This window comes from Pseudophryne corroboree, chromosome 3 (genome assembly GCF_028390025.1).
Source record: "Pseudophryne corroboree isolate aPseCor3 chromosome 3, aPseCor3.hap2, whole genome shotgun sequence".
NCBI classification, from domain to species: domain Eukaryota; kingdom Metazoa; phylum Chordata; class Amphibia; order Anura; family Myobatrachidae; genus Pseudophryne; species Pseudophryne corroboree.
In genome coordinates this window covers 660,559,659-660,585,430 of record NC_086446.1, presented here as the reverse complement: position 1 = coordinate 660,585,430, position 25,772 = coordinate 660,559,659, and the positions used below count along the sequence as shown (strand labels likewise).

Here is a 25,772-nt window from a genome sequence, read left to right as displayed (position 1 = left end):
TATACCTGAAGGGCGCACAATGTCTCAACCCTCGTCAGGCCAGATGGGCACTTTTCTTTTCCAGGTTCGACTTTAAACTCCAGTTCTGTCCGGGCTCTCAGAATCGCAAGGCCGATGCCCTTTCCCGCTCATGGGAGCAAGAAAATGAGTCAGAGTCTTCAGACAAGCATCCTATTATAAATCCGTTGGCATTCTCCACGGTAGGGATGGACTCTACGCCCCCATCAGGGAAAAGTTTTGTGAAGCCGATGCTAAGGAAGAAGCTCATGCATTGGGCCCATGCTTCCCGTTTTGCCGGACATACAGGTATCCAAAAAACCCTGGAGTTTATCTCTAGGTCCTATTGGTGGCCAACTCTGAAAAAGGACGTCTTGGAGTTTATTGCATCTTGCCCAAAGTGTGCCCAACATAAAGTATCCCGCCAGTCGCCTGCGGGGCAACTGGTTCCACTATCCGTTCCCCGTCGACCATGGACCCACTTGTCGATGGATTTCATTACAGACTTACCCATGTGCAACAAGTTCAATACCATCTGGGTGGTAGTTGACCGGTTCACCAAGATGGCACACTTCATTCCTCTCACCGGTCTTCCGTCAGCTTCCAAGTTGGCTCAAGTATTCATACAAGAGATCTTCCGACTCCACGGTCTTCCTGAAGAAATTATCTCAGATCGAGGAGTTCAATTCACAGCCAAATTCTGGCGAAGTTTATGTCAAGTCCTCCAAGTCAAGCTAAAGTTTTCCACGGCTTACCATCCTCAGACCAATGGTCAAACCGAGAGGGTGAATCAGGACTTGGAGGCCTTCCTCCGCATCTATGTGTCCTCCTCTCAAGATGACTGGGTTCAATTACTTCCCTGGGCCGAGTTCTGTCATAACAACCAGTATCATTCTTCATCTGCTTCAACACCATTCTTCTCTAACTTTGGATTCCACCCTAAAGTCCCTGAGTTCCAACCGCTTCCAGCAACTTCTGTTCCCGCAGTGGATATCACCTTGCATCAGTTTGCCAATATCTGGAAGAGCGTACGATCAGCTCTGCTCAAGGCATCGTTCAGGTACAAGAAGTTTGCGGATAAGAAGCGTCGAGCAGTTCCTGCTCTCAAGGTGGGTGATCGGGTATGGTTATCCACGAAGAATTTGAGGTTAAGAGTTCCCAGTATGAAGTTTCCACCTCGCTATATCGGTCCTTTCAAGATTGAACAAGTCATCAATCCTGTTGCTTACAGACTCCAGTTGCCTCCCTTCTTAAAAATACCCAGGACATTCCATGTTTCCCTGTTGAAACCGCTGATCTTGAATCGGTTTCATTCCTCACTTCCTCCAACTCCGAAAGTCCAAACTCAACGAGGCGTTGAGTATGAAGTGGCCAAGATCCTGGACTCACGTCACCGTTATGGTCAACTACAATATCTTATTGACTGGAAGGGTTATGGTCCTGAGGAACGTTCATGGACCAATGCTTCTGATGTCCATGCTCCTGCCTTGGTCCGGAGATTCCATTCCAAGTTTCCTCAAAAGCCAAAGAAGTGTCCTGGGGCCACTCCTAAAGGGGGTGGTGCTGTCACGATCCGGGTATCTGGACGCCATTTCTTACCCATCAGATGCCTCCTAAGGCTGGCTCAGCGCTCCAGGACCGGATCCCATCTGTTATCCTGATGTGTACATTCCTGTATCCTCTCCTGTCACTCTGGGACGCTGTCACAGTAAACGCCATATTACACCTGGCATGGCGTCTCCCGCGGCCTCCGCCGCCGTCCCTGAACTTCTGCATGCAGAGTGTCTGAGTGGCGATTACGTCAGCCGCGGCCTCCGCTGTGTCCGCGTGGTTGGATGTGCATCTGTCAGCCTGGCGCCTCCTGTCTCCGGTGGCCGGCGCCGCCATTACTGTTTTCATTACCACATGGATTACAAACCAAACTTCCCTCCAAGTGTCTGCATGGGCGCAGCCATCTTGGATTCTGTCAGCTGATCATTTCCACCAATCTGTTGTCAGTATTGATAATCTGCATAATTGCCTAGCCAATCCCTTCCTTGCTGCAGGTATAAATACACTGTGCCTGAGCAAGGAAGGCGTCAGTGCTTTGGTTGTCAAACCTAGTTCCTGTTTGTCTCTCTCCTGTGATTGTCTTCCAGGTTCCAGCTCCTGTCTCAAGACTTCCACCATAGAGACCCGCACCAGCATTCCACCTGCGGTGTAGCCTGACTCTCCAATCCATTGTGGATTCATCTGTTTCCAGCTACAACATTACCTGCTTCCAGCTCAGCTTCCAGCAGAGTACAGCTTCCCTTAAAGGGCCGGTGTCCTTTCTACACTTTACCACTCTCCACCGGTATTATTATTTCTCCGCTCTCAAGTTCTACATTTCAGTTCATATTTCATCGCTCCCAAGTTCATTTATTATTTAACTGGTTCCAGCCAGTATCCACTCCGTGCTAACAACAGTCTGGTTCCAGCCAGTATCCACAGCAGCTGTTTTATCTTCAGCAACCCAGCTTTTCCTGGAACACCAGCTGGCACAATCCTGGGTTATCTCCATTGCTTCAGTCGGGCCTGGTAAGGACTTTCCATCTAGAAGATCATAAGAACTATCTCACACTACCAGTGCCCTGTGGCTCCTGCCATCCTGTAGTACCCAGGAACTGTATTTATTCTTTGCTGACTTTTACGTTTTCTTTTACTGCTGCTGTGTTGCGGAGTTGTCATAATAAACATCATTGACTTTTATCCAAGTTGTCGTGGTCACGCCTTCGGGCAGTTATTATTCATATTACTTACATGTCCAGGGGTCTGATACAACCTCCCAGGTTCCGGTACATCTCAGCCCCTACAACTGAGGCTGCCTCCCGTCAGCTCAGGCCCTCAGTTGTGACACTTGCAACTAAAGTGGGAGTTCTGAAGGAAACACAACCTTACCCTTACTTCTGTGGGTAATGAACTGACCGGCTAGGTATCATGGTTGAACCCACGCAATTGGTTCTCAGGTTTAGGAGAATGGGCTCAAAATGTTATCGTTACTGTAGGGAAATTCCTCTTATGTATCCTAGGAGTTGTCATAATGATTGGTTTGATATTCAGATGTGTTCGAATTTTAATGAATTGCAAGCGAAGTACCAAATTGATGAGTTTGAGGAGCGAGGGCATTGTAACAACAACTAGTTTAATTTATGACCCATCAATCGAGACAATGTTGTGATAAGACGTGATTCCACGGTCCGTTTCTTTCACCCTTTTCTCCTTTGTTTTTTTTCTCCAAGGTAAAAAGACACCCACTCGGAAGAAAAATTTGATGACCCATTATACAGACCATTGATGAACTTTGTCACAGCCATTTGATGAACTGTTAGAGACTTTAATTTTTATGGACACTTGAAGAGCTTTGCTTGCCACACAGCAAAGATACAGCAATCCGGACAAGACTTCAACAAGACTCCAACAGACGCCCAAGGACGACCATATATATATTCATACGAATGCATTTATAACGCATGTTTCTTATCTTCATCTCTTCTATCTTCAGGTAGTGGCACACATAGTCGACAGGTGATATAGACACATATATTAGCACTCACATATTTTCCCCCTTCATGTATCATCAACTAATGTGCACCCCATTTGTTGGAACTAAAAGCCGAAAAGAGCTCGGTAGAGTTTGTTAGCCCACTTACAGACCCTTAATACGGGATAAGAAGGATTCAATGTATACTTCGCAATACCTCGAAGCTTATTTTTAGAACATGTACGGCACAATGATACATGACCCCTCAGACATGGATTTCATACATACATGCTTTTTACTATCTCACTAGGTCATACATTTCCCACCTTCTCCTCTTCTCCCCACTCCCAATCATAATAAGGTATTTCATGGTAATATATATTTTTCTGCTTAAATTGTTTAGATAGTGGCAGTTATTGTTGACTGCCAAAGGGTGGACTGTCAAAGTCGAAAAATATCCTGATACATATGCCTTGTACTAACCCCTCATGTACATGCCCGCTGCACATGCAGACGCTCTGCCGTGCGTGCACATATCCGCAATTTGCGTAAAGATCGCTCCGACGATCACGCGCGGTGTATGCACATTTACGGTAGAGTTTGTAAGCGTCTAGCGTGCGACTCGATCATAGCATATTTAACCCATATAGTGTGTTTTATAGATAATATTCCCCTTAACAATGTCAGCAAGTATGTTTAGTTTAAACGGTTCGTGGACAGAGAGATTCCTCTTTGCATGATAGGAAGGGTCAGATAAAGGTTGAACGGTGGTGTCTAGTATCCAGCTGTAGAGTATTTTAATGGTAACATTTCGGTGTTGGTTAGGAAGAGATTGCTCGCTCCTGCGTATAGTTATGTACAAAAGTAGTTTATAGACATTTACTGTATTTGCTGTTCATTATCCATGCGACGGGAATCCTGAGGATACCTCCCACCTGAGCAGTTGGAGAAAGGCACAGCCCACCTGTTCGAACCCACCTATGACCTTTTGTTATAATGCAGAGACACATTCCTGTGTCCAATGAACCATGAGATTATAGGGACCATTGTATTGTTACTGTATGTTGTGTATATAAAGACCACCATTGCCTGTCCAGTCACTCACTCTCTCTGCAAGGTTTTCACATTGAAGGCTGAGGGCTGGATCCAGGACGCGCTTGCGAATCATTCCCACGTGTGTAAGTTCTCTGTAGCCATTTTGTTATCCTCTGTGTTTGCCATTTGTTCTCATTGTGTACTCATTCTGTTTGCTTGTGTTTGCGATCGTTCGCTATTGTTCATATTATTCCTTGTTATTCTGTTTAGATTTTGATGTTAGTTTTGTAGTGTATAAGCTGTACTGTTTTCCCCTTTTTACTCTAAATGAATCACCCACGAAGGTGTTAGAGCCTGAGTGGTTTTTAAATCCAAACCAGGTCTTGTGTTTTCACTAGTTACTGTAAAGGGTTTTCTTAGCATCTCAATCGCTCAAACAGCTTTCATATTATCAAGGTTAATAAGCGTTACATCATTGTAGTATTACATTGCTAAGGTTTTGAGTATAAGCATACCCTTACTGTGTGTTGTTAACAAGGTTTACTGTGTGTCATTCTGTGAGCGTCTGCGCCGCTCGTGTCTCACTCGAACGGCGCAGCGTCCGCTACGCCGATAGCGTAGCATTACGGTACTCGGGGCGCCTTTTAGCGTGTTCGATACCAAGCGTGAGTCTGTGAGCGTACGTGTCGCTCGTGCGTCGCGCCCACGGCCTATCGTCTGCTACGCTAAGTGCGTACCCTTACGGTACTCTGTGCGCCAATAGCGTACTTAGTCCGTAAATAGTATATAGCTTATGTTTAAAGTTAATATTTGACATTATCAGTCAGCATTTATGTTAGTCCCAATGCTGGCCATACACTGTACTTACCATGTAAATGGTATACATTAATGATAAACTTGTATTGTATGACATACGTGAACAAGCCACCCCGGTGAAATGGCCGTTTGTGCTCAGTGGAGCTGAACTGTGCACAGTTCAGCCCACTTCCTGGTATCTCCTGGTATCGTATATGTCCATTGGGACCTTTCTAATTATTCCTATATACAATTTTTTTTGTTGCGGTGATCCAATTCCTCTTAGGGCTCTTTTATACTAGAAGGTCTGACTGATTTCTGTTGTCATTGTATTGCACTATTGGAATACGCTTTTATTTTTACCTGTCAGCATTTCAGAAAGAAACCCTTAGCTTATTGCTATTGAATGCTTTCAGTTTTAGCATGTCTGCATAGGTATTTAATATCAACAGTTAATCATTAGTCAAGTGACCTCTTTCAGTAATTTGTTAGCATGTAGTTAGCAATTTACAAACTGTAATTTAATAATGTAATTTCTTGCTATTCCTGACCATTTGTCTTCTGAAATGTCCAAGCTCCAATTAATCTGCTACTTCTGATTGTACTTATTATTACTTGGCACCAAATTTTCATTCAGTAGGTGGGTTCAGCCCACCCCTCTCATCTACTGTCCGCTATAATTTTATAAGACAGTAGACAGCAGAAGGTGGAGCCCTTATTCTATTCTTTATATACCACCATCTAAATTCTGTACTCTCTCATCCAGCTGCCAGACTATACTCTCTGCAATACTTAAAGTATCACAAAATCTGCGCTATTAACTGGACAGCAGAAGTACTCTAAGTGCATGTCAATAACCACACTCTCATTTGTTCTATATCGGGTAAATTACTGCCACATTTCACTGGTTACGCCTAATCTCATCTGATCTTGGAAGCTAAGCGGTGATAAGCCTGATTAGTACCCAGATGGGTGACCTCTAGGGAATATCAGGTGCAGTAAATATAACTCCGTATTCGACGACAAACAGCATAAGTGTTGGAGCAACCTTGGACTTCTACTATTTCCTTCTATCATGTGATCCTTCTACCTATATCCTTTGGCAACCCTGACCCTCACCATTCCTCCTAGGAATTTAAAAAATTCAACCTTCTTTTATCTTTAGGATCTATCACGTAGCAAACTAGCTCTTACCAGGAGACTTCCAGCAACAGAAGGCACTTAAAACTGATCTACATTATAATTCTAATTATCTTTACTTGTGCCTCTGTCTTTATCATTTTGGATATCCATTAGGTACTCCAATGTTCTCAATATTTTTGCCTTAGGTGCCTCAAATTTAATTATTGAATCTCAGGATTATCTTGATTCCTGTTAATTATATTAATCCAAGAGGTGATATTCTCTTGTGCTAATTTTTTTGGTTCTATATTTCTTATGTTGAATGAAATTAAAAGTTAAGTTTTAATAAATTTATAAATTTCAAGTGTGCCCCAACACAGAGTCTATCTTTTCTCTTTCCACATACATACGTGCCAACTCTCCCAGAATGCCGGTAGAGTCCCGAATTTAGGAGAGCTCTGCTGGCCTTCCTACAGAGTTGGCCCCTCCCCCGCATTATGCCCACTTCTCGACTGAAGTGGGTGGCCCTGGGGCAGGAGCTGGGAGGGGGCCAATGTGCAGTCTCCTTCAGGGCTCCCTTATCTCTAGCTAGCAGCGGTGTGTGTGTGTAAGTGCTAGTAGATACTAGAGCTGTACTAGAGTCTGCTAGACTCTGCCCGTGTGCATCCCACCCACTGCGCCCATTATAGATACACCATTGCCCTGGGTTTGGATGACATGATTCACATGGAACAGCAAGGAGCAGGGCCATAATGACTACCCAGTTTTCTGTGGATTCTCAGAAACAAATACACTAGGGGGGTCATTCAGGTGTGGTTGCACCTGAGACTATCGGTGAAAAGTACCAATTTTCAGTACTTGCATGAGCAGGACCTATTCACTGGAGAAGTTTGGTCTCTGTGATTCTTATCAACTTCATTTTTCTGTGAATTTGAATAATCAGTTCTACATATTGATATTGTAGGTTATTATTAAAAATGGGATTGACTTAAGGTCTAATTGTAGTTTTGTAGGAATATGGGGGAGGGGGATCTTGGACTGCCCACCCTAATTACACATATAGCATACCTCCCAACATGACCCTCTCCAGGAGGGACAGAATGCTCTACTCCTGGACTTCCCTCTTTATTTATGATTGCCATCACCTGTGCTGAAATACCTTTCTTACCCATTAACCTGTTCAAAACAGATGCCAGCAATAATAAATTAAGAGAAAAGTCCAGAAGCAGAGGGTCATGTTGGGAGGTATATAATAAGAGGTGCTATCATGCTAAGACTTGTAGTTTCACAAAGAAAGAGAAAATATAGTGCCGATGTACACTCCACAATACCAGGCACTATTAGTCAGAATAGTTATAGTAAACCCTGCAATCTAACATAGAGCAAATTTGAGGTTCTTGGTATACTTTTTGTCCAAAAAATACTAGTCCACCTGCTGTCTAGGTGACCTTGTCTCATGTGGGTCACTAATACTAAATTTAAATCCAGGATGCGGAATCCCACAAGCCGGCTGCACCCCCTAGGTTGGTGTCGCCAGGTTGTCTTGGGGTGGCACACTATAACATTTAATTTTGCACTTTTTAAGAAAAATATAATAATAATATTTCTACTAATACTAGACTTTTTAGCATTCTATTAACACCTTTCACCTGTGTAACACTTTTTAACACATAGCTTTTGCTTCTTTCCTATTAACACTCACTAACAACTTAACTTTTCACTGGTATGCTGTCCTGGGGTGACTGGCTTTTGCTGGCTTGTTGGGGTCTCGCACCTCTGATTTAGACTTAAGGCCCATACACACTGGGCGATTTTGAACTCAAAGAAGCTCAGTTTTGGCATTTTGAGCTACATTGAGCTCAAACTCGTCCTGTGTGTATGGGCTAGCGATGAGCGGTGAGTGCTGATGCATGCTACCGCATCATCACTAGCCGCCGCCGTTCGTCGGGCTATTTGTATAGCCAAGTGAAGCATTTCCCACAGTCTCCTACCATGTTAAGTTCTTCACCCCCCCCCCCCCCCCCTGGACATCACTGACACAGGGAAAATACCTCAGTGTGTATGCACTGAGCTATTATCCTGCCAGCAAAGTTCATGATCATCGCTGTGCAAACACGCTGGGCAAAAACGCCCAGTATGTATGCACCTTTAGTATTAGGGAGCCACCAGAGATGAGGTCACCTAGATGCTTGTTGGTGGACTACAGTAGTATTGTTTGGACAAAAAAATGCATCTGCACTATATTTTCTCTAGTTTTGTAGAAATAACTGAAGGCATCCTAATTGGAGTGATTAGCTCCAGAAACAGCCTTAATAGTGGAAGAAACTGGGAAATAATAGTGTGCGCTGGGGTTCATACATCAGGCAGCTATGGGGGCAATTCACAATTCCACTGATGTCTAGGTCAGGGGATCAAGGAAATCCAACATGTTGGAAATTCTCGATTTGTCGATTCTGATCAAAAACCTGTTGAGATTGGCGATCCAGGGATTTTCAATATGCTGTATTTTACTGATTCCCTGACAGATCTCCAATCTGTATTTTTTTGACTGGCAGAACGGATTGGCGCCAGCAGAATGGGAAACAGTCCGCAGGTTTATGGGCCCTATAAGATAATGGGGATTATAATAATTTTGAAATAGACCAGGTGGTTGTTTTTTTTTTTTATCAACCCTGTCACAATCCCATTACACAGGCTCAAGTGAGTGCTGTTCATGGAACTTTACTGAAGCAATTTTAATTTAAAACCAGATCTGTGGTAAAGTCTAAAAACATAGCATTTTTCTTTCAGGGTAATTTTAATTACTGGTGGAACATTTGGCCAACAGTCACTACTTGCCCTACACTAAACGGCCAAGAGGTGTGGATCTTTCTGTATCCAGAGTTTGCGGCATCTTTGTGGTCACTTTGCACCTATGCATGCTCTTGTAAATGTAACAGTTATCATTATCATCACACATTTGCACTAGCCCTATTCTTGGTGAAAAAACTCTGTATGAAATCAGCCAGATCTGTGTTTGCGTTCACCTATGAAAAGCCAGCAATTCCGCCTACACGCACATGTCTCACTTATCCTTCTTGCGAATGTCCCGTCTTCCCCAAATTACGTTCATTTAATCGTAAGTGGAAATGTGGCTCAGTTGCATGCAAATAGCCTGTATAATCGCAGATGCATATATTTGGCATAGATGCATGCGCAGTGTAAAAAAGTACAGATTCGGCCACATTACGTGAACTTGGCCCAATATGTATAACATACATTACATTATGTAATTAGTGGGCTTAAGTTGCCTTTTGCTTTGTGCGAATTTAAAGGAAAACTTTAAGATAAAATGTTTTAATATTATTTTCCACAGTAAAAATATAGGTTATGATACATTTTTTTACAGACACATTTTTTACTATATTTTGGGTTTGATAGAATGTTTTTAATGAACACAAAGTACTTTTTATGTTACCTGTCCACTGGGATTGCGTTTTCCCAACCAAAAATGCAAGTGCAATCCATGTGAAATGCATATAAAGCTATGTATTTGCGTAGGAATACGGTTAGGATCCCGGCGGTCGGGATTTCGTCAGTCAGAATCCCGACACTACTCGGAATGCCGACACTGGCACTGGGGGAAGGCTGGGTTTCAGATGCAGCCTGGGGGGTTAGGCTGTAGTGAGGGGGGCCTAGGTTTAAGCACCCACAGGGAGGGTTAGGCTGTGTGGGAGGGAGGGTTAGGTTTAGATTTTGGGATGGGGGTTAGGTTGTCGAGACCACCAAGGATTGTTAGGGTTAGGATGCGGGGGTGGGAGGGTTAGGTTTAGGCTTCTAGAAGGGAGGGTTAAGGTTAGGGGGCAAGTGGTGGAAGGCAAGTATACTTACCTTACCCTGTCGGGATTCTGATCATCTGGATGCTGCAGTCAGTATTCTGACCGCCGGCATTCAAACCGCCTGCATTTCAATCCCATCCCATTTGCGTATACTTCCGATATGCCATTAATATACTGTTAATATGCCTTTGACTTGTTTGTATTTATTACTCATTCAAATGGTAGAGTTTTTCCCATTGTGCTACTGAAAATAATGAAGTGTCGCTTGTAAATAGAAATGCTACAGTACTTTTGGAATTTGGATAGTGTAACCCCTCCACAAATTACACATTAAGTCCTAGGACTACACTGTCTGAGAGCTTGCTCCCAATAAACCGAGGAAAAAGCAATTATGACAACCCTCTGCTTATATGGAAATTAGCCTAAGGCGAGACAAGGGAAAGCCTTATCATACCAGGATAAGACCCAGGCTGGTCAGTGCAGTACTGCACCTTCTATGCTAGTTTTTATACCCTTCCAGAGACTACCAGCCCCAAACAAAAATAAAATGAGTCTCTTCCTGATACACCTGGCCCGTAGGGGATGTAGTTATGTGACCAGGTCAGGAGACTGCTAATCACATTACCTCCCTTCACAATCCCGACTGTCGGCATGCCGACCAACAGGGACTATTTCCACTCATGGGTTTCCACGACACCCACAGAGTGGGAATAGAACCCGCAAGGTGCTTCATGCACTCGCTCCCCTCTGGATGTGGAGAGGGTCAAAAGTTGATGAACAAAACACAGGAGCAAGGGGACAATTTTCTTCCCCTATGAAATAACCTTCAATATGTGAAAGTGCTGGATACGTAATGCGCCATCTTAAAGATACATATATGCTGGTGTCTTTAAATACATATTAATCATATGTACCGACTTTCTGGATAACCCCTTCCAGGAGTTGGGGGGTAAGAGGGGGGGGGGGGGCTGCAGGTGGCTGGCCAGCTCTGGGAGACTTGCCTTCCATTCTGGGTGGCCTGAAGTGCAACCTGATTTTCGAGAGCTTCCCGGAAAAAAAAAGCGAGGGTAGGCAAGCATGATAATGCAGCTAAAAACAAATGCGCTTTAACTACTTTTTAATCGTCTTTAGGGTTAGATTTAGTAAAGCTTTAAAACAGACAAGAGGTGGTATTCCCACAACAACCAATCAGATTCTATCATTTTCTAGAATGCAGAAGAGAAATGATAGCTTGAAGTTGACTGGTTGCTATGGCAACACCACTACTTGTCTCTTTTAGAAGCTTTTGTAAATCTACCGTTGAGAGCTTTAAAGCTTGCAAATTAATGCAAATGAAAAAAACAACAACAATTTGTAAATTACTTCTTTACTAAAGCTGCATACACACTAGACGGCGTCGCTCTACGAGCAATGTCGTCTAGTGTTTCACCTCCCAGGCCGGGTGGTCGGCTGGGACGTGCAGGCAGCTCCTGGATGATAGTCCAGATTGAGCATGCATGCACTGCCAACACCGGGGGGTAGTTAACGACCCATGGTGCCGCGCATCAGCCGTCGTCAGCATACACACTTGTCGAGAAAGTGAACGACGTCGATCATGAAGGGATAAAATTTTATCACCAAGTGTGTATGCACCTTAAGATCAGTCATACTGCTTGCCCGGCCATTTAGTGATCATGGAGCACAGGTATGAGCTGGCTTTGTTCCCAATTCAATAAATACAGAAAAATAAATAAGAGCAAGTTATTTTTGTTAAGTAGAGAAGACTTGTATTGCTACATTCCATGTTAAATATGCATTGCAAATGTCCCTACTGTGATGGCTATTGCCTGCCATAGTCTACACCGAGATTTAGTTGGGATACCAGCGCTCGGGATCCCGACACCTGGCAGAATACCCAAAGGCGAGATACCGAACGTAAGTATCCCGGGGTGGTTAAGTTTAGGCTGTGGGGATGGAGGGTAAGGCTGCAGGGAGTGAGAGTTAGGTTTAGGCTGTGGGGAGGAAGGGTTAGGGGGAGGGAGAGGAATAGACTTAGCTGCCTCCTGAACCCCAGTCGGCATTTCAAAGAGTTGGGATGTTGGGGTCGGTATTATGTCCGCCGGCATCCCGACTGCCAGGATCCCGTACCCAACATATCTTCACCAACAGGGTGGCTTTGATAAACTGAAGACCAAAAAAAGCTTTCACAGTATTTTAAGACTTACTGCCTTTGATAAATAGACCAGTATATTTGTTAGATTTATATGGGTCAGCTCATCAAAATAAATTCAGATTAGGTCACTTCTTTTTAGCAAGACTCGATAATAGAAATTATTACTTTCAACATGTTCATTTTACTCTGCTAGAAAGATTTATTATAATGCAATCAGTTATTGCAAAAGAAGGATGTTAGCAACGTAAAGTGAATTATTTTGTTTTTCCTATACATTTGTCTGGAACCTACATTAACTTTAACCTTATAACCTTCTATGTCCATTTCCTATTCATGTTTTAGTCATAATTACTGATTAGGCACTTAAGCGTCTAATGCCTGTGTGGAACTGTTCCACTAAGGGGCTGGTGGCACATCTGATTCTTAATACAAATTTATGTCAGACCAAAAGTTAATAACACTGAGGACTTAAGTACTTTCCAAAGTGCAACTGGTGTAAAACCTAAATTACATACAGTATATGGTCCATCCAGCGCAGATCAAGGAACACACCTGCTTTCACCTCTTAAAATCATAACTATACAAGAAGAAACGCATAATGTTGACTGTGTAAGATTACTTCATGAGCATAGTACTCAGATACACATCAAATCCATAGAAAGCTGGTAACAACACCACTATATATATGATGTGTGTTGTCCCTCTGGAAGGCAGTGTAGTGCCTCTCATGTTCAGGCAATCCAGGTCTGGTACACTAACAGTCAGGTGAGGTTTGCATAGCAGAAATCCAGATAACGGAGCTAGGTCTACTGCGCTGTGAAGAGCAAGGTGCCCTCTCAGAGTCTGCACACAGGCCCCCTCCTGTTAAAATGCACCTGGTCTGACACATAAGCGAGGCTCACATAGCTCCATGGCATGGTAGGTAATCTGAATGCGGTAATAGGGGGCATGGCTCCAAGTTCAGACAGCTGTCTACTTTCTACACATGTCCTCTAGAGACTACAACTTGGGAACTGCTTCTCCATGTGCAGCCCTGAATCATGGTGCTGAACACTCAAGACCTGTAGTGTCTCAGCCCAATTTCATAAAATACATGCCCCGACATAAAGGAGCATGGCGGCAGTACTCAACATTTTGCAGAATGTGACAGATTGAACATTTGGATAAAGACACATTACAAGTGCAAAAATCGTATTTACTTCATGATTTACTTATTGGATTTGTGATTTGTCTGGTGAAAGTATCCATTTTGAGAGGACAACTGTGAACCACTTTGAGGAGTGCTGTTGGACCAGGATGTTCCCACACACCATGTAATACCCCTTTACCACTGAAATCCTGGGTTCCAATCCGGGTTTTGGAATAGTGTTCCAACCTGGGTCAGACACTGTTCACACCGCACTGGCGACTCAAATTATTCTGTGTCTTTATAGGTTTGTAACAAGACCCGGGTTCTCACTAGTTTACACTGTCCCATCACACAGGTTGTTCCCGGGTCACTGGATCTGGGTTATTTTATTGCGATCCTTTTCCACTGAGCTGTGACCCGGGTATAACCCGGCAATAACCCAAGTTATTGCATCAGTGGAAAAGGGGTATAATAGTGCTGAAAAAGTGTACAGGTACAGATGAGACCAGTTAAAGAGTCAAAGTGAGAGTTTTGCTGTTTTTCCGAATTTATTCACGCAAGGCGATATCGCTCCTAATTAATCTCCTTAACGAGATTGTTTACAATATCACTCAGTGTGTACGGTGCTGACGATGGCCGATGTGCAGTCCTAGGGGTCGTTAACGACCCCTCTGTCATTTGTACATACAGTATCTGACGATATATTCAGATGCTGCATGTTTGGGCTGGCCACGGCATGACATCACTGTGCGATATCGCACAGTGTCTATGCACACTGTTGGCGGCCCGGCCAGGGAGGGGAAACACTTGGTGATATCGCTCCTGGAGCGAATCGCCTAGTGTGCTATTAACCCGGATATCTTGTGAGCATACTCCAATGCTATGCAGCATAAAAAAGACATAAGCCGCTCATAACTTTATTGTGATTACATAAACCTTTTACTTAAGCTAGCTTATCACTAAATAAAACCACACCACACACTGAAATAAAGACACGGACACAGTAGCTGGAGTTAAAGGTCAGACGATGTTTATTAATCGCTGACCAACTCTTTAAACTAATAATTGAGGCCGAATTAGAATTGAATTGAATATATATTAACTTTAGTTTGGAGGATGGCAAACAGAAAACCGCTGCCAAACACCAGCACCCGTCACCTAGATGACAAACCACCAAACCAAGGAGGGGAGTACACATACCCCGCCTCCTTCCCGCATAACCCGCATTGTGCTGGCCTTACCCCTCTTTCTCTGGCAAACGTTCGGTTCCCGCAGGGGAACGTCTAAATGTCCAACCGCAAGAAAAGGACACACCTGCCGTCCATTTAAAGAGGGAGCCCCACAATGACCACTTATGCCTGTGTGACAGCTGGTTGGCAGCGATTTCCCGCCAATCTGGCTTTCAATAGCCCACAGCAAGAACAAAAAACGTAGACGCATTCTGGGAGGGCGGGCGGGCATAAACTGAAAGGCAAGAGGGAGTCTAGCAAGATGGCCACCCCCTATATACTAACCTAAGACCCTCCTCTTCATCCTGATGCACAACCCCTTAAACCAATAGGAAAAAACCAACCGGGAAAACTGATCTGCCTAGCAACTGCTTAGTCATTTAACAACCAATCACAAAAAGTTGATCGCTTATATGGCCTCAGGCTTATGCAGCCTTCAGCTTATCTAAGCCGCTCATAACTTTATTGTGATTACATAAACCTTTTACTTAAGCTAGCTTATCACTAAATAAAACCACACCACACACTGAAATAAAGACACGGACACAGTAGCTGGAGTTAAAGGTCAGACGATGTTTATTAATCGCTGACCAACTCTTTAAACTAATAATTGAGGCCGAATTAGAATTGAATTGAATATATATTAACTTTAGTTTGGAGGATGGCAAACAGAAAACCGCTGCCAAACACCAGCACCCGTCACCTAGATGACAAACCACCAAACCAAGGAGGGGAGTACACATACCCCGCCTCCTTCCCGCATAACCCGCATTGTGCTGGCCTTACCCCTCTTTCTCTGGCAAACGTTCGGTTCCCACAGGGGAACGTCTAAATGTCCAACCGCAAGAAAAGGACACACCTGCCGTCCATTTAAAGAGGGAGCCCCACAATGACCACTTATGCCTGTGTGACAGCTGGTTGGCAGCGATTTCCCGCCACCAAGGTTTTCCAAACCGCCACCGCCATCCGCAAACAGAACCTTAACCAACCAGAAACTAACTAGCTCTAACGAAAAAGACCGAAAATATCTTCCAGAAAAAACTGCACTCCTTCCGGAGAAAGGTGAACCCCATCGTCTCTATAGAACTGCCTGTTCCGCAGCACCAGCAGAGGATGCTTAATTGCCACTCCGCCTATGGCCTTGACAAACAGAGACACCGTCGAGTTCACCTTTTTGCGTGCTTTCTCCAGCGCCGAGAAACGCACCGCACCACGCCAATGAAAACGGGGCACCATTTCCGACCAGACAATGCATACCCCAGGCCAGTGACAACGTATCGCCACCACATCCGCCTTTATAGACAAAATCAAGTCTATGCCTTTAACTCGGCCCAGATCATTACCACCCAGATGAATGATAATACAACTGGGGCGACCCCAGCGGCGCTCCCTAGAAAAAAGGACGCGCAACAAATCACCCCATAACATGCCCCTAACACCTAACCATCTAAATTGCCGGGACCCAAAAATCTCAGTCGCCCTAGATGCCATGGGATGTTTCTCCGCCCAAAAAACATATGAATGACCAACCATCCATATGTGGTCTCCAAAATTGCTGACAGCTGTAAAAGAAAATATCCTAATGTCAGATTATGCACATAATCTGTAACTTAAACACAATGTAACCAATAAAACCCAAGTGAAGGAGAAAACTCAAAAAACCTCCCGTGGACCTTGGTAGAACAGCCAATTGAAATTAGGCCCCCTCGGAGGAAAAATTTTAAAAATTCGCTTCACACCCTCGATTCCTGAACGGTAAGCGTTCAAAAACCGACGAGTAAACACGTTTTTGGGTTAGCGCAACAGGCGCACTTATAACTTATCTATACGGACATAGGACTTATAGGAGGCCGACTTCCAGCGACCCAACTCCCGAATAGCCGCTGGTGATGAACCAGCGGCCGCCGCATGGGTAGCCGCCCCAATCCGAAAGGAATGAGTACCGAAGTCCGCCTCCTGCAAGCCCAACGCCGTCAAACATTTCTTGAACACCGATGAGAACTGAAACTTTGTCAGAGGGTCCAACTGCGCGTGCACCAGCAACTGGTTGCCCCCGGAGGTCTTAACCGCACATACTCTTGCGTCAACCGCAGCGGGCAAACGCCCATACCTCCCTGAGCCTCCAAGGACAACCAGCGACCCCGACCTGTTTGATCTGTCTTGGACCGCACAATCCTACAGAGCAACAGGCCCTCCTGCAAGCGCACATTCTCGTAGAGCAGACCCGATTCCCGGGACGCCTTGCTGCTCGCCACTAGCTCGCTCACCCGAAAAGCCCCGAAAAAGGCCAGGGCATACGCGCTACTAAACAATGCCACCTCAAATTCCGAGGACGCAATCCGAGGTAGCACACGCAGCAATTCCGCTAGCAGCTGCAACGTTATAGGCCTACGTGAATCCGAAGGCGCCGGGTGCAACCTAGCCCAACCTTTCAGCGCTCTGGAAAGGACAAACGACCCCGTGGGGTCCGTTGTCCCGTGGAGTCGCGAGTGAAAGGCGATGCCCGCAAGGGCAGTAGCCATGGCCGCTTTTGACCTACCGTTTTGGTAATGCTCCCAAACAAAGGTCAACAGGGCGTCGGCCGAGGACTCACCTGCTACCCCGTACCTACTCTGAAAGGCTGACCAATCCCGCCATGCAGCATCATACGCTCGTAGCGTAGAGGGAGCCAGTGCACACCTGGCCAACGCCGTTAAACCGCTTCGACCATCTGCCAGACAGAAGGTGGGCACTGTAACCCCTCTGCCTCCGCTCCCGGAACCAACGTCGTGAATTTGTCAAACTGGAACCGGGACAATGCATCCGCAATTCCATTGTCAACTCCAGGTACGTGGCGAGCCCTAAAATTAATATTGCGCTGCAAACAAACCAACACTAAATGCCTTAGCAATCGCAGCGCCTGCGGAGATGAGGAACGCTGGTTATTAATCGCATGCACTACCCCTAAGTTGTCGCAAAGAAACAAAATGTCCCTATTTGCGAACCGTCCGGCCCATAACTCAAGCGCCACTAAGATCGGGAACAATTCCAGCAGAAGCAGGTTCTTGGTAAACCCACGCGTTACCCAAGATGCCGGCCAGTTCGCAGCGCACCATGAGCCAGCGAAGAACGCGCCGAAACCTCGACTGCCTGAAGCATCCGTGAACAACTGCAGCTGCTTACTGGAACAACAAGGAGCGGGCCACAACACTTCCCTGTTGAAGGACACCAGGAACGAGACCCAAATCCGCAAATCATCCTTGATCTCGCGGGAAAGGTACACGGAGTGATTCTGTCGAACCGTCCCCGCGGTGGCCCGCTCAAGTTTGCGACAGAAAATCCTACCCATGGGGATAATCCGACACGCAAAATTGAGAGAGCCAAGCAAGGACTGCACCTGTTTAAGCCGAACCCTGCGTTTTCCTAAACAGTCTGTAATCAAACCCAATAGTTTCCGCACCTTATCCTCGGGCAAGCGACAGCACCCCCCTACCGTGTCAATCTCGATACCTAAATAGCTAAGACAAGTGCAAGGACCCTCGCACTTATCCTGCGCAACCGGTACCCCTAAAGCGCAGAATAACGACCTGGCCACCGAGAGAATGTCCCCACAGACCGAACTGTCTCCGGGGCCTACAAAAAGAAAGTCATCCAGGTAGTGAGCCACCCCCATCTGCCCGGAGGTGGTCTGGACGCACCAGTGCAAAAACGTGCTAAAGCACTCAAAGTAGGCGCAGGAGACAGAGCAACCCATGGGGAGACACCGATCGACGTAGAATTCGCCCCCTATTTTGAAACCCAGAAACCGCAGGGAATCTGGGTGTAGCGGGAGTAGCCGAAAGGCCGACTCCACGTCCAATTTTGCCAACAGACTCCCCGGACCACAATCCCGCACTAATCGCAGCGCGTCGTCAAACGACTGATATCGAACTCTGCATTGGGCTTCCGGGATAGCGTCGTTGACCGACAGCCCCGGCGGGTGCGACAAGTGCTGTATCAAACGAAACTTACCTATGGCCTTCTTGGGCACTACCCCTACTGGGGAAATGCACAAGGAGGGCAACGGGGAAAGGGCGTAGGGCCCAGCCATGCGCCCCAGCCCAATCTCCCCGTCAACCTTCCGCCGGACTTCCTGCGGGAATTCCCGAGCCGATCTCAAATTCTGGCGTGCAACCACATACACCGAATCCGGGATTGGCAAACGAAAACCGTGCTGAAAGCCCTGCAAGAGAAACGATGCCGCCGACTCATCGGGGTACAAGGTAAGCCAGCGCTGCAACTCGGGAACTATAATCGGGGAGAAGGCCTTACTTGCCAATTCCACCGGCCTCGGTGGAAGCGGCAGGCTTACCGCCTGTCGCCGCGGTGCATTCCTTGGCCGGGTGACTGGCTCCGCACAACCTGCATGAGTGGCGAAAACGACAGCCCGTTCCTTTGCCGCATTTGCCGTCGTTGTAGGCAAAGCACTTGCCTTTTCCCGTCAATCGAGAAGCCACCGCCCCGGCCGCCCCGGGCTTCTTGGCCGTGACGTCCGGGGTGGGTTTGACCTGCTGCGTGACCTCCAACCACACCTCAACATCCTTAAAACCCGCGGGCAGGATGGGGTTGCCATCCTGATTGCGACGAAACTTCTCGTCGCAATCCCGCCACGCGGAAACCTTGGATTTTAAGTACATATCGTGTACTAAAAACAAATATTTCACCAAGTTGGCATACTCCGCGGGACGCGATTCCGTGTAGCAAGCCATGAACACCAAAAACCCACGCAGCCACTGGTGAAAATTGCGAAACGCATTTTCCCCAATACCACCCGGTGTCTTGGCCGCGTCAAAACCCTGCCGCATTTCCTCTGTAAGGGTGAATATGTCTACATACTTCCCCTTACGTATTTTTTCCCGCATGCGCTTACGAACCCCTCTTGTCACTGCCGTGTTGGCGCAATGTACCATCTCGCCGTAACGGGGAGGGTCGGAGGGGACCACCTGCGCAGGAGCGGCCACCTTGTGCGCCTCCTTGGCCATTCGCCGCGCGATGAGCCTAGCTAATTTACGCGGGCGCCGCGGAGAGCCGGATGATACGCTGCTAGAAGACGAGGAACTACAAGTTGAAACGTGTAAAGGAATATTTAGCTCACCGGAGTTTGAAGGACCCGGAACCGCGTCGTCCGCTGCACCCGCCTCCGCTGATGGCCTTACCTCCACGTTCGCAGTCGCGCTTGTCCGTGACCTTCGCCTCGTGACGGGCGTAGCCCCTGAATTAGACGGAACCTGCAAGGGAGAAAAAGAGGGGACAACCGGCACCGGGGGAACCAGAACATCATTAACACTTGTCCGCAAATGCGGAGGCGGAGAGCCCGTCCCCCCGTTCCGTGGCGGATGGCCGCCCGGCAGCTGCAGGGAGGGGGCCCCCGCCGAGGTGTACCCGATCGACTGCGTAAAGGCTGACCCGCTCACTGCACCGAAACTCGCGGGGTAAGACGGCCGCCACGCCGTATGCGGCGGGCAGCCGCCCGCCCCCGCCCATCCGTATGACGCCGGAAGGAACTGAGGGGGCGCCGCGAGAGGGGGCCAACTCTGTGCCACCTGATACCCACCGCCCGGTGCCTGCCCTGACTGCAGGCCCGCAAAGGCCGGCAAGGGCACCGCGACTCGGGGGCCACCGACCGACCACGTGGACTGCACGCCGGCGCCCGCGCTGGCCCCGTGCGGGGAAAACTGTGTGCCGGACACCGTCATGAAGCCCATGGAAGGCATGCTGGCGGCTAAGGGGAATGCTGGAGCCGGAGGCCACGCAAAACCCCCGGGGAAGGACTGGCTCCCCGCGAAGCCTTGCTGCGCTGCTACCGAAAGCGCCCCGCCGGGCGTCATATAAGCCGCCGAGACGGATGTCTGTGTGGACCCAAACTGAAAAGGACCGGGAAGGGCGTGGAGAGGGGTTTGAAAACCGACGAGCGGGGGCGCCGTTAATGGCGTCGGGGCGTCTGACACCCAGGAGGAGCCCGAGCAGGCCACCGAGGCCGGGGGAAAACCCTGCCATGTGACTGCCGCCGGGGCGGGTGTGGCGGCCGCCGCTGCCACGTCCCCCGCCCCGGCGACACTAGGCCCAAACGGCCCAATATTATTTAAATTGAGGTGCGGTGTGCTAAACCCCCCGCTGGAGGGGGGTAGTATGGGGCCCTGTATTGTCCCGGGGACAGCGGGAGCCGCTACCCGCTGCCCTGGGCTCATATCCCCCAGCTGCATATTGACCCCCCCCTCGCCCCCCGCAGCTCTGCCGCGGCCGTCCGGCACAGCTTGTGCCCCCAGGACGCCGCCGAGAGCCGACCGCGGGGATGGAGGAGGAGGGCCGGAGGCACTTATGGAAGGAGGGAGGGAAGTCGTTTCGCCCGCGGGAGGCGCCAGGGAGCGCGGCCCAGCCGGACCGCGCGCACCCGCGCCACGTGCAGAGCGGCCGCCGGCCGCCGGAGGGGAAGTGCTGCAGACGCCCGAGGCAGGAGGGAGAGGAGAGGCCCGTCCCGCTGCGAGCGCCGGGACGCGCGGCCCGGCCGAGCCGCGCGCATCGGCACCACGTGACGAGCGGCCGCTGGCCGCCCGTCTCCGTGCGGCAGGGGAGCGGGCTGTAACTGCCCGTCCCCGCCGCCTGTCTGAAACAGGGGGAAGTCCTCTCTGTGGCGCAACGCTTGGGGAGCGGGAGCGGAAGGCGCTCCCCGCATCCACGAGGCGCCGGGGGGGGGGAGCTGCACGTTTTGGACGAGGCATGGCAGAGGGGGGAGAATCTGCAAAAGTAGACAATGACACGCAGAGAGGGGGCAGAGCACTGTATAATGCCCTAGAGAAGGCAAATGAAATTAAAAAAAAAAAAAACAATTTACAGGCAGTGAAAATAAGCAATAGTACTTATCCTTCCTGGGGCATAAACTGAAAGGCAAGAGGGAGTCTAGCAAGATGGCCACCCCCTATATACTAACCTAAGACCCTCCTCTTCATCCTGATGCACAACCCCTTAAACCAATAGGAAAAAACCAACCGGGAAAACTGATCTGCCTAGCAACTGCTTAGTCATTTAACAACCAATCACAAAAAGTTGATCGCTTATATGGCCTCAGGCTTATGCAGCCTTCAGCTTATCTACATTTAAGAAAATTAATAATAGATTCTAACTTTCTATGAACCAACGACAAATTTGCTGTGTAATTGGACTCCTAGTTTTGTTATTAATGTACATTTTATATCCAACAACCAAGTGTTTGCAAGTATAAGTGATGCTCCAGAATGCGTATGCAAGTATAAGTGATGCTCCAGAATGTATATGCAAGTATAAGTGATGCTCCAGAATGTGTATGCAAGTATAAGTGATGCTCCAGAACCAAATGTATGCAAGCGTAAGTTATGCTCCAGAACCAAATGTATGCAAGTATAAATGATGCTCCAGAACAAAGTGCATGCAAGTATAAGTGATGCAAAGTCATAACCATTTCAGTCCCATTTCCACTTGTTTGAAGGGGCATAACTGGAAATGTATGAAATGAATCATAAGTATGAGTATATATCACCCTTTTTGTGTTTTTGTTTTTTAATACTTATTGGGGGTCATTCAGACCTTAGCATTGCGACTGCCTCTGCCTGATTGACAGGCAGAGGCGGTTGCTGGGCGGGCCGGCGGCGTGGTCCGGGCACTGCAGGCGTGCCCAGACCGTGCGGGGGGCGGGCTGCGGCAGCTGTGTGAAGTCACACACAGCCGCTGTGACCCTCACAGCGATGAGTAGCTCCTGCCAGCAAGCAGGAGCTGCGATGGCAGGGAGTTACTCTTCCAGTACAAAAGCATCACCGCTGTGTGATGCTTTTGTACTTCTGCGACAGGGTAGGGCCTGACATGCGGGGCGTCCCCCCACGTCAGTGTGCCTTTTAGCACAGCTACGATCAACTCTAAATCACCCCCCTTGTTACATAGCAGAGTATACTCCTGTTGCATTCATCAAACATGCAGGGGAGATTGTGGGATAAACTGTGACCAGTACATGTACACTTCATAACACTGAGAATTAACAAGATAAATGTTGAAGGAGTACACTGTCACAACAAAGAGAGATTGCAGATGGATTACTTAAGATACAGCACCACCTACTGTCACTCCAGTATAGCTACTCAAGTAATACCAAGCTCAGTGGTTCTCCAACTGTGTGCCTAGGCACCCTGGGGTGCCTCAGGGCACTTGTAGGGGTGCCTTGGATTGGTGGTTCAGAACCAATTAAAAAAAATTATGGTAAATACTGGTAGCTGTCAATCATAAAATATGTGGACGAACAAAAGAAAATCTTGTCCCTCACCACATAATTGAACCTAAGGATGACATATAAACAAAATGTACTTCATCTATTTTAACATTTCTTTCTAAATTTCTCAATAAGAAACTTTTGGCCTAGGGGTGCCGTGAAAACAATTCTGATATTCTAGGGTGCTGTGACTCAACAAAGTTTGGAAACCACTGACTTAGCTTATACTAATTAGCTTTGTCACTGAGTAGTTCCCGGAAGCATAATGTTTCTTATTAATAGTATATAGGATGAGAACATTTTTGTATCCTTGGAACAGAGGCCAATGTCAATGCTTTCTCAGGGTAAAAATGGTTGTGCGTCCTTCTAAAGAACAATACATGGTTTTAAAACAACTCCCTCTCCACCACTTTATGTGCAAGGAATGTGTGGCAGGTAGATGGAATCCTTGCGGACAGTTTCAAGATTGTTTTATATATACTTGTTGATTTTTCTTTTCACAGTAATGCTGCCGGCGTCACATACAGGCAAGGCTTCTGTCTGTGATTAAATAGACTTGACTGCTTTTGAGGAAACAGCTGTGCTATGATGAGGGAACCTTAACTGCAGTTATACATGTCCCAGCATCTATCTGTTTGCCTGTCTTGAATTGAAAGCTATACTGTTGTCAAGCTAGGATGTGGTTACAATCCCGACGGTCGGGATACCGGCGCACAAGATACCAGCGCCAGAACCCTAACACACAACCAGTTGACAACACCGAACTCCCAAAAGAGTCCAGGAAACCGACACTAGCATCCCGACAACCAGCATTTCATACCCAACCCATCAAGCCACCGCCCAGAGAAGTGGTTGCAAGCCCTTAAACATTGAAAACAACTTCTCGAGACAGATAAACAATAAGGAGCAAGATTGTGACCTGCATAGACCTAGAATTAGAAGACAGATAACTAAAGGGGGGTATTCATGGAGCGATCCCAGCCTAAAATCTAAGCAATCTGACTAGATTGCTTAGATTTTAAGCATGATCTCTCCGTGTGTACCCCCCACAGCAATAGCGATGCGCAGCCCCGCACATCGCTATCGCTGGTGCTAGATTGGCCTGCATGCAGGCTCAATCTAGCAGGTCGCTCATTTCACCCGCTGGATGAAATGAGCGCCCCCCCGTCCCCCCTGCACGCTCAGCACACATCTCTCCCCACATCTGCCCGAGAATATGGGCCTTAAGGCAACAGGATCTGAAGAATGCACCATTTAGGAAATAAATCTAAAACGCACTAATTTGTGTTCTAAATTATTTAACACAAAGTTCACTTTTTTGTATACCTAATCAAAGTAACATTTTTTGCCTTTTTATATTACACAACACTAGTAAACATATTTATGTTTATCTGTATTGGGGATTTAAACAGTTTTTATTTCTGATCCCAATGTAACCTGTCTTGTGTGCAGTTGTTATGGTTTGCAATGGGTTGTTCTTGTATTCTACTAAACACCATCCTGTGTGAGTTGCAAATTGTTCCAGTATAAAGCCGATTGCAAAATGAGTGGGCAAATGAAAAGAAAATATTATTTACTGACAATACAGGATCATGGCGTCCACACGGCCAATGCTACAAGAGAAAATTGCTGACATACATGCAGCTGCTGCTGATGCAATAATCTCAGCACCAGCCCGGCTAAACTGGCATTGCTGGGACAATGTTTAGAGGCACTTGGTTCTCAGCAAGCAGTGCACTTACAATCAGCATTATTAACTGATTGTGCAATCAGCTATGCCGAGCAGGTGCCGAGAGCCTGACGCCTCTAAACATTGTCCCGACATACACGCACTGGCAGTACCCCGGTGAGGTGTCTGATTCTGTAGCCTTATCTTACAAGTTGCAACAGATGTGTGGCCTAACTTTTAATGTGAAACTGTCCCATTTTTGTCTTACAATTCTGCTTCCACATAGGCAAAAACAGTGTTGTCTCTTTGGGGGTCATTCCGAGTTGTTCGCTCGTTGCCGATTATCGCAACGGAGCGATTAAGGCAAAAATGCGCATGCGCATGGTACGCAGTGCGCATGCGGTTAGTATTTTAGCACAAAACTTAGTATATTTACTCACGTCTGAACAAAGATTTTTCATCACAATAATACACTGGTGGGCGATCTTCAAGCGCTGCTATATAGATCTGGAATTCTTGTGTTTGAGAAACCCTCAAAAAAAGCAGAGTACAACAATATTTATGAGGGAATCTCCGGATTTGGCCGTTCACTTGTATTATCACCAACGACTGACCTTTGGTAATTACCCTATGTTCCCATAAAGGTTTCTTTCACACTCTCTTCAATTCAAGGCACTGTGACATCACCATCTATGACATACAAATCATTAGAGCCAAGCTTACCTTAATGATAAGCCCTATGTGCATCCAAAGGTATCTTTAATGGTTCCTCCTTCACTGGAATCCTCTATCAATCCTGTGTGTGTGTATATACAGCCTCCCAACAATTCATTAAAAAAACTCCATCAGTCCTTTTTTTTATATAAAAAAACTATAGTTTCTCTTTAATTTCCACAATCCGCATAAAAGAGATTAAAATTCCATACAGAAATAGAAGTACCCAATTTGTAGACAGGCAGAACCACTTCCACCCTTAAGATGGAATGGGGGGTTAGGTACAAACCACTACTGATGCAGATGTTAAAGCCAATCAAGTAGGTGTCCAAATAAGTGGTTGGCTCAAGCCTGGGGTC

General features: G+C 47.0%; 1 protein-coding gene and 1 pseudogene across 1 annotated transcript in view; one reads left to right on the top strand and one right to left on the bottom strand.

Moving 5' to 3' along the window:
• The window catches only part of PLPP4 (phospholipid phosphatase 4), a 280,174-nt gene that overhangs the window by 129,895 nt on the left and 124,507 nt on the right, over positions 1-25,772 (bottom strand). The window lies entirely within an intron of this gene.
• LOC134891914 (5S ribosomal RNA) lies at positions 6,216-6,334 on the top strand (annotated as a pseudogene).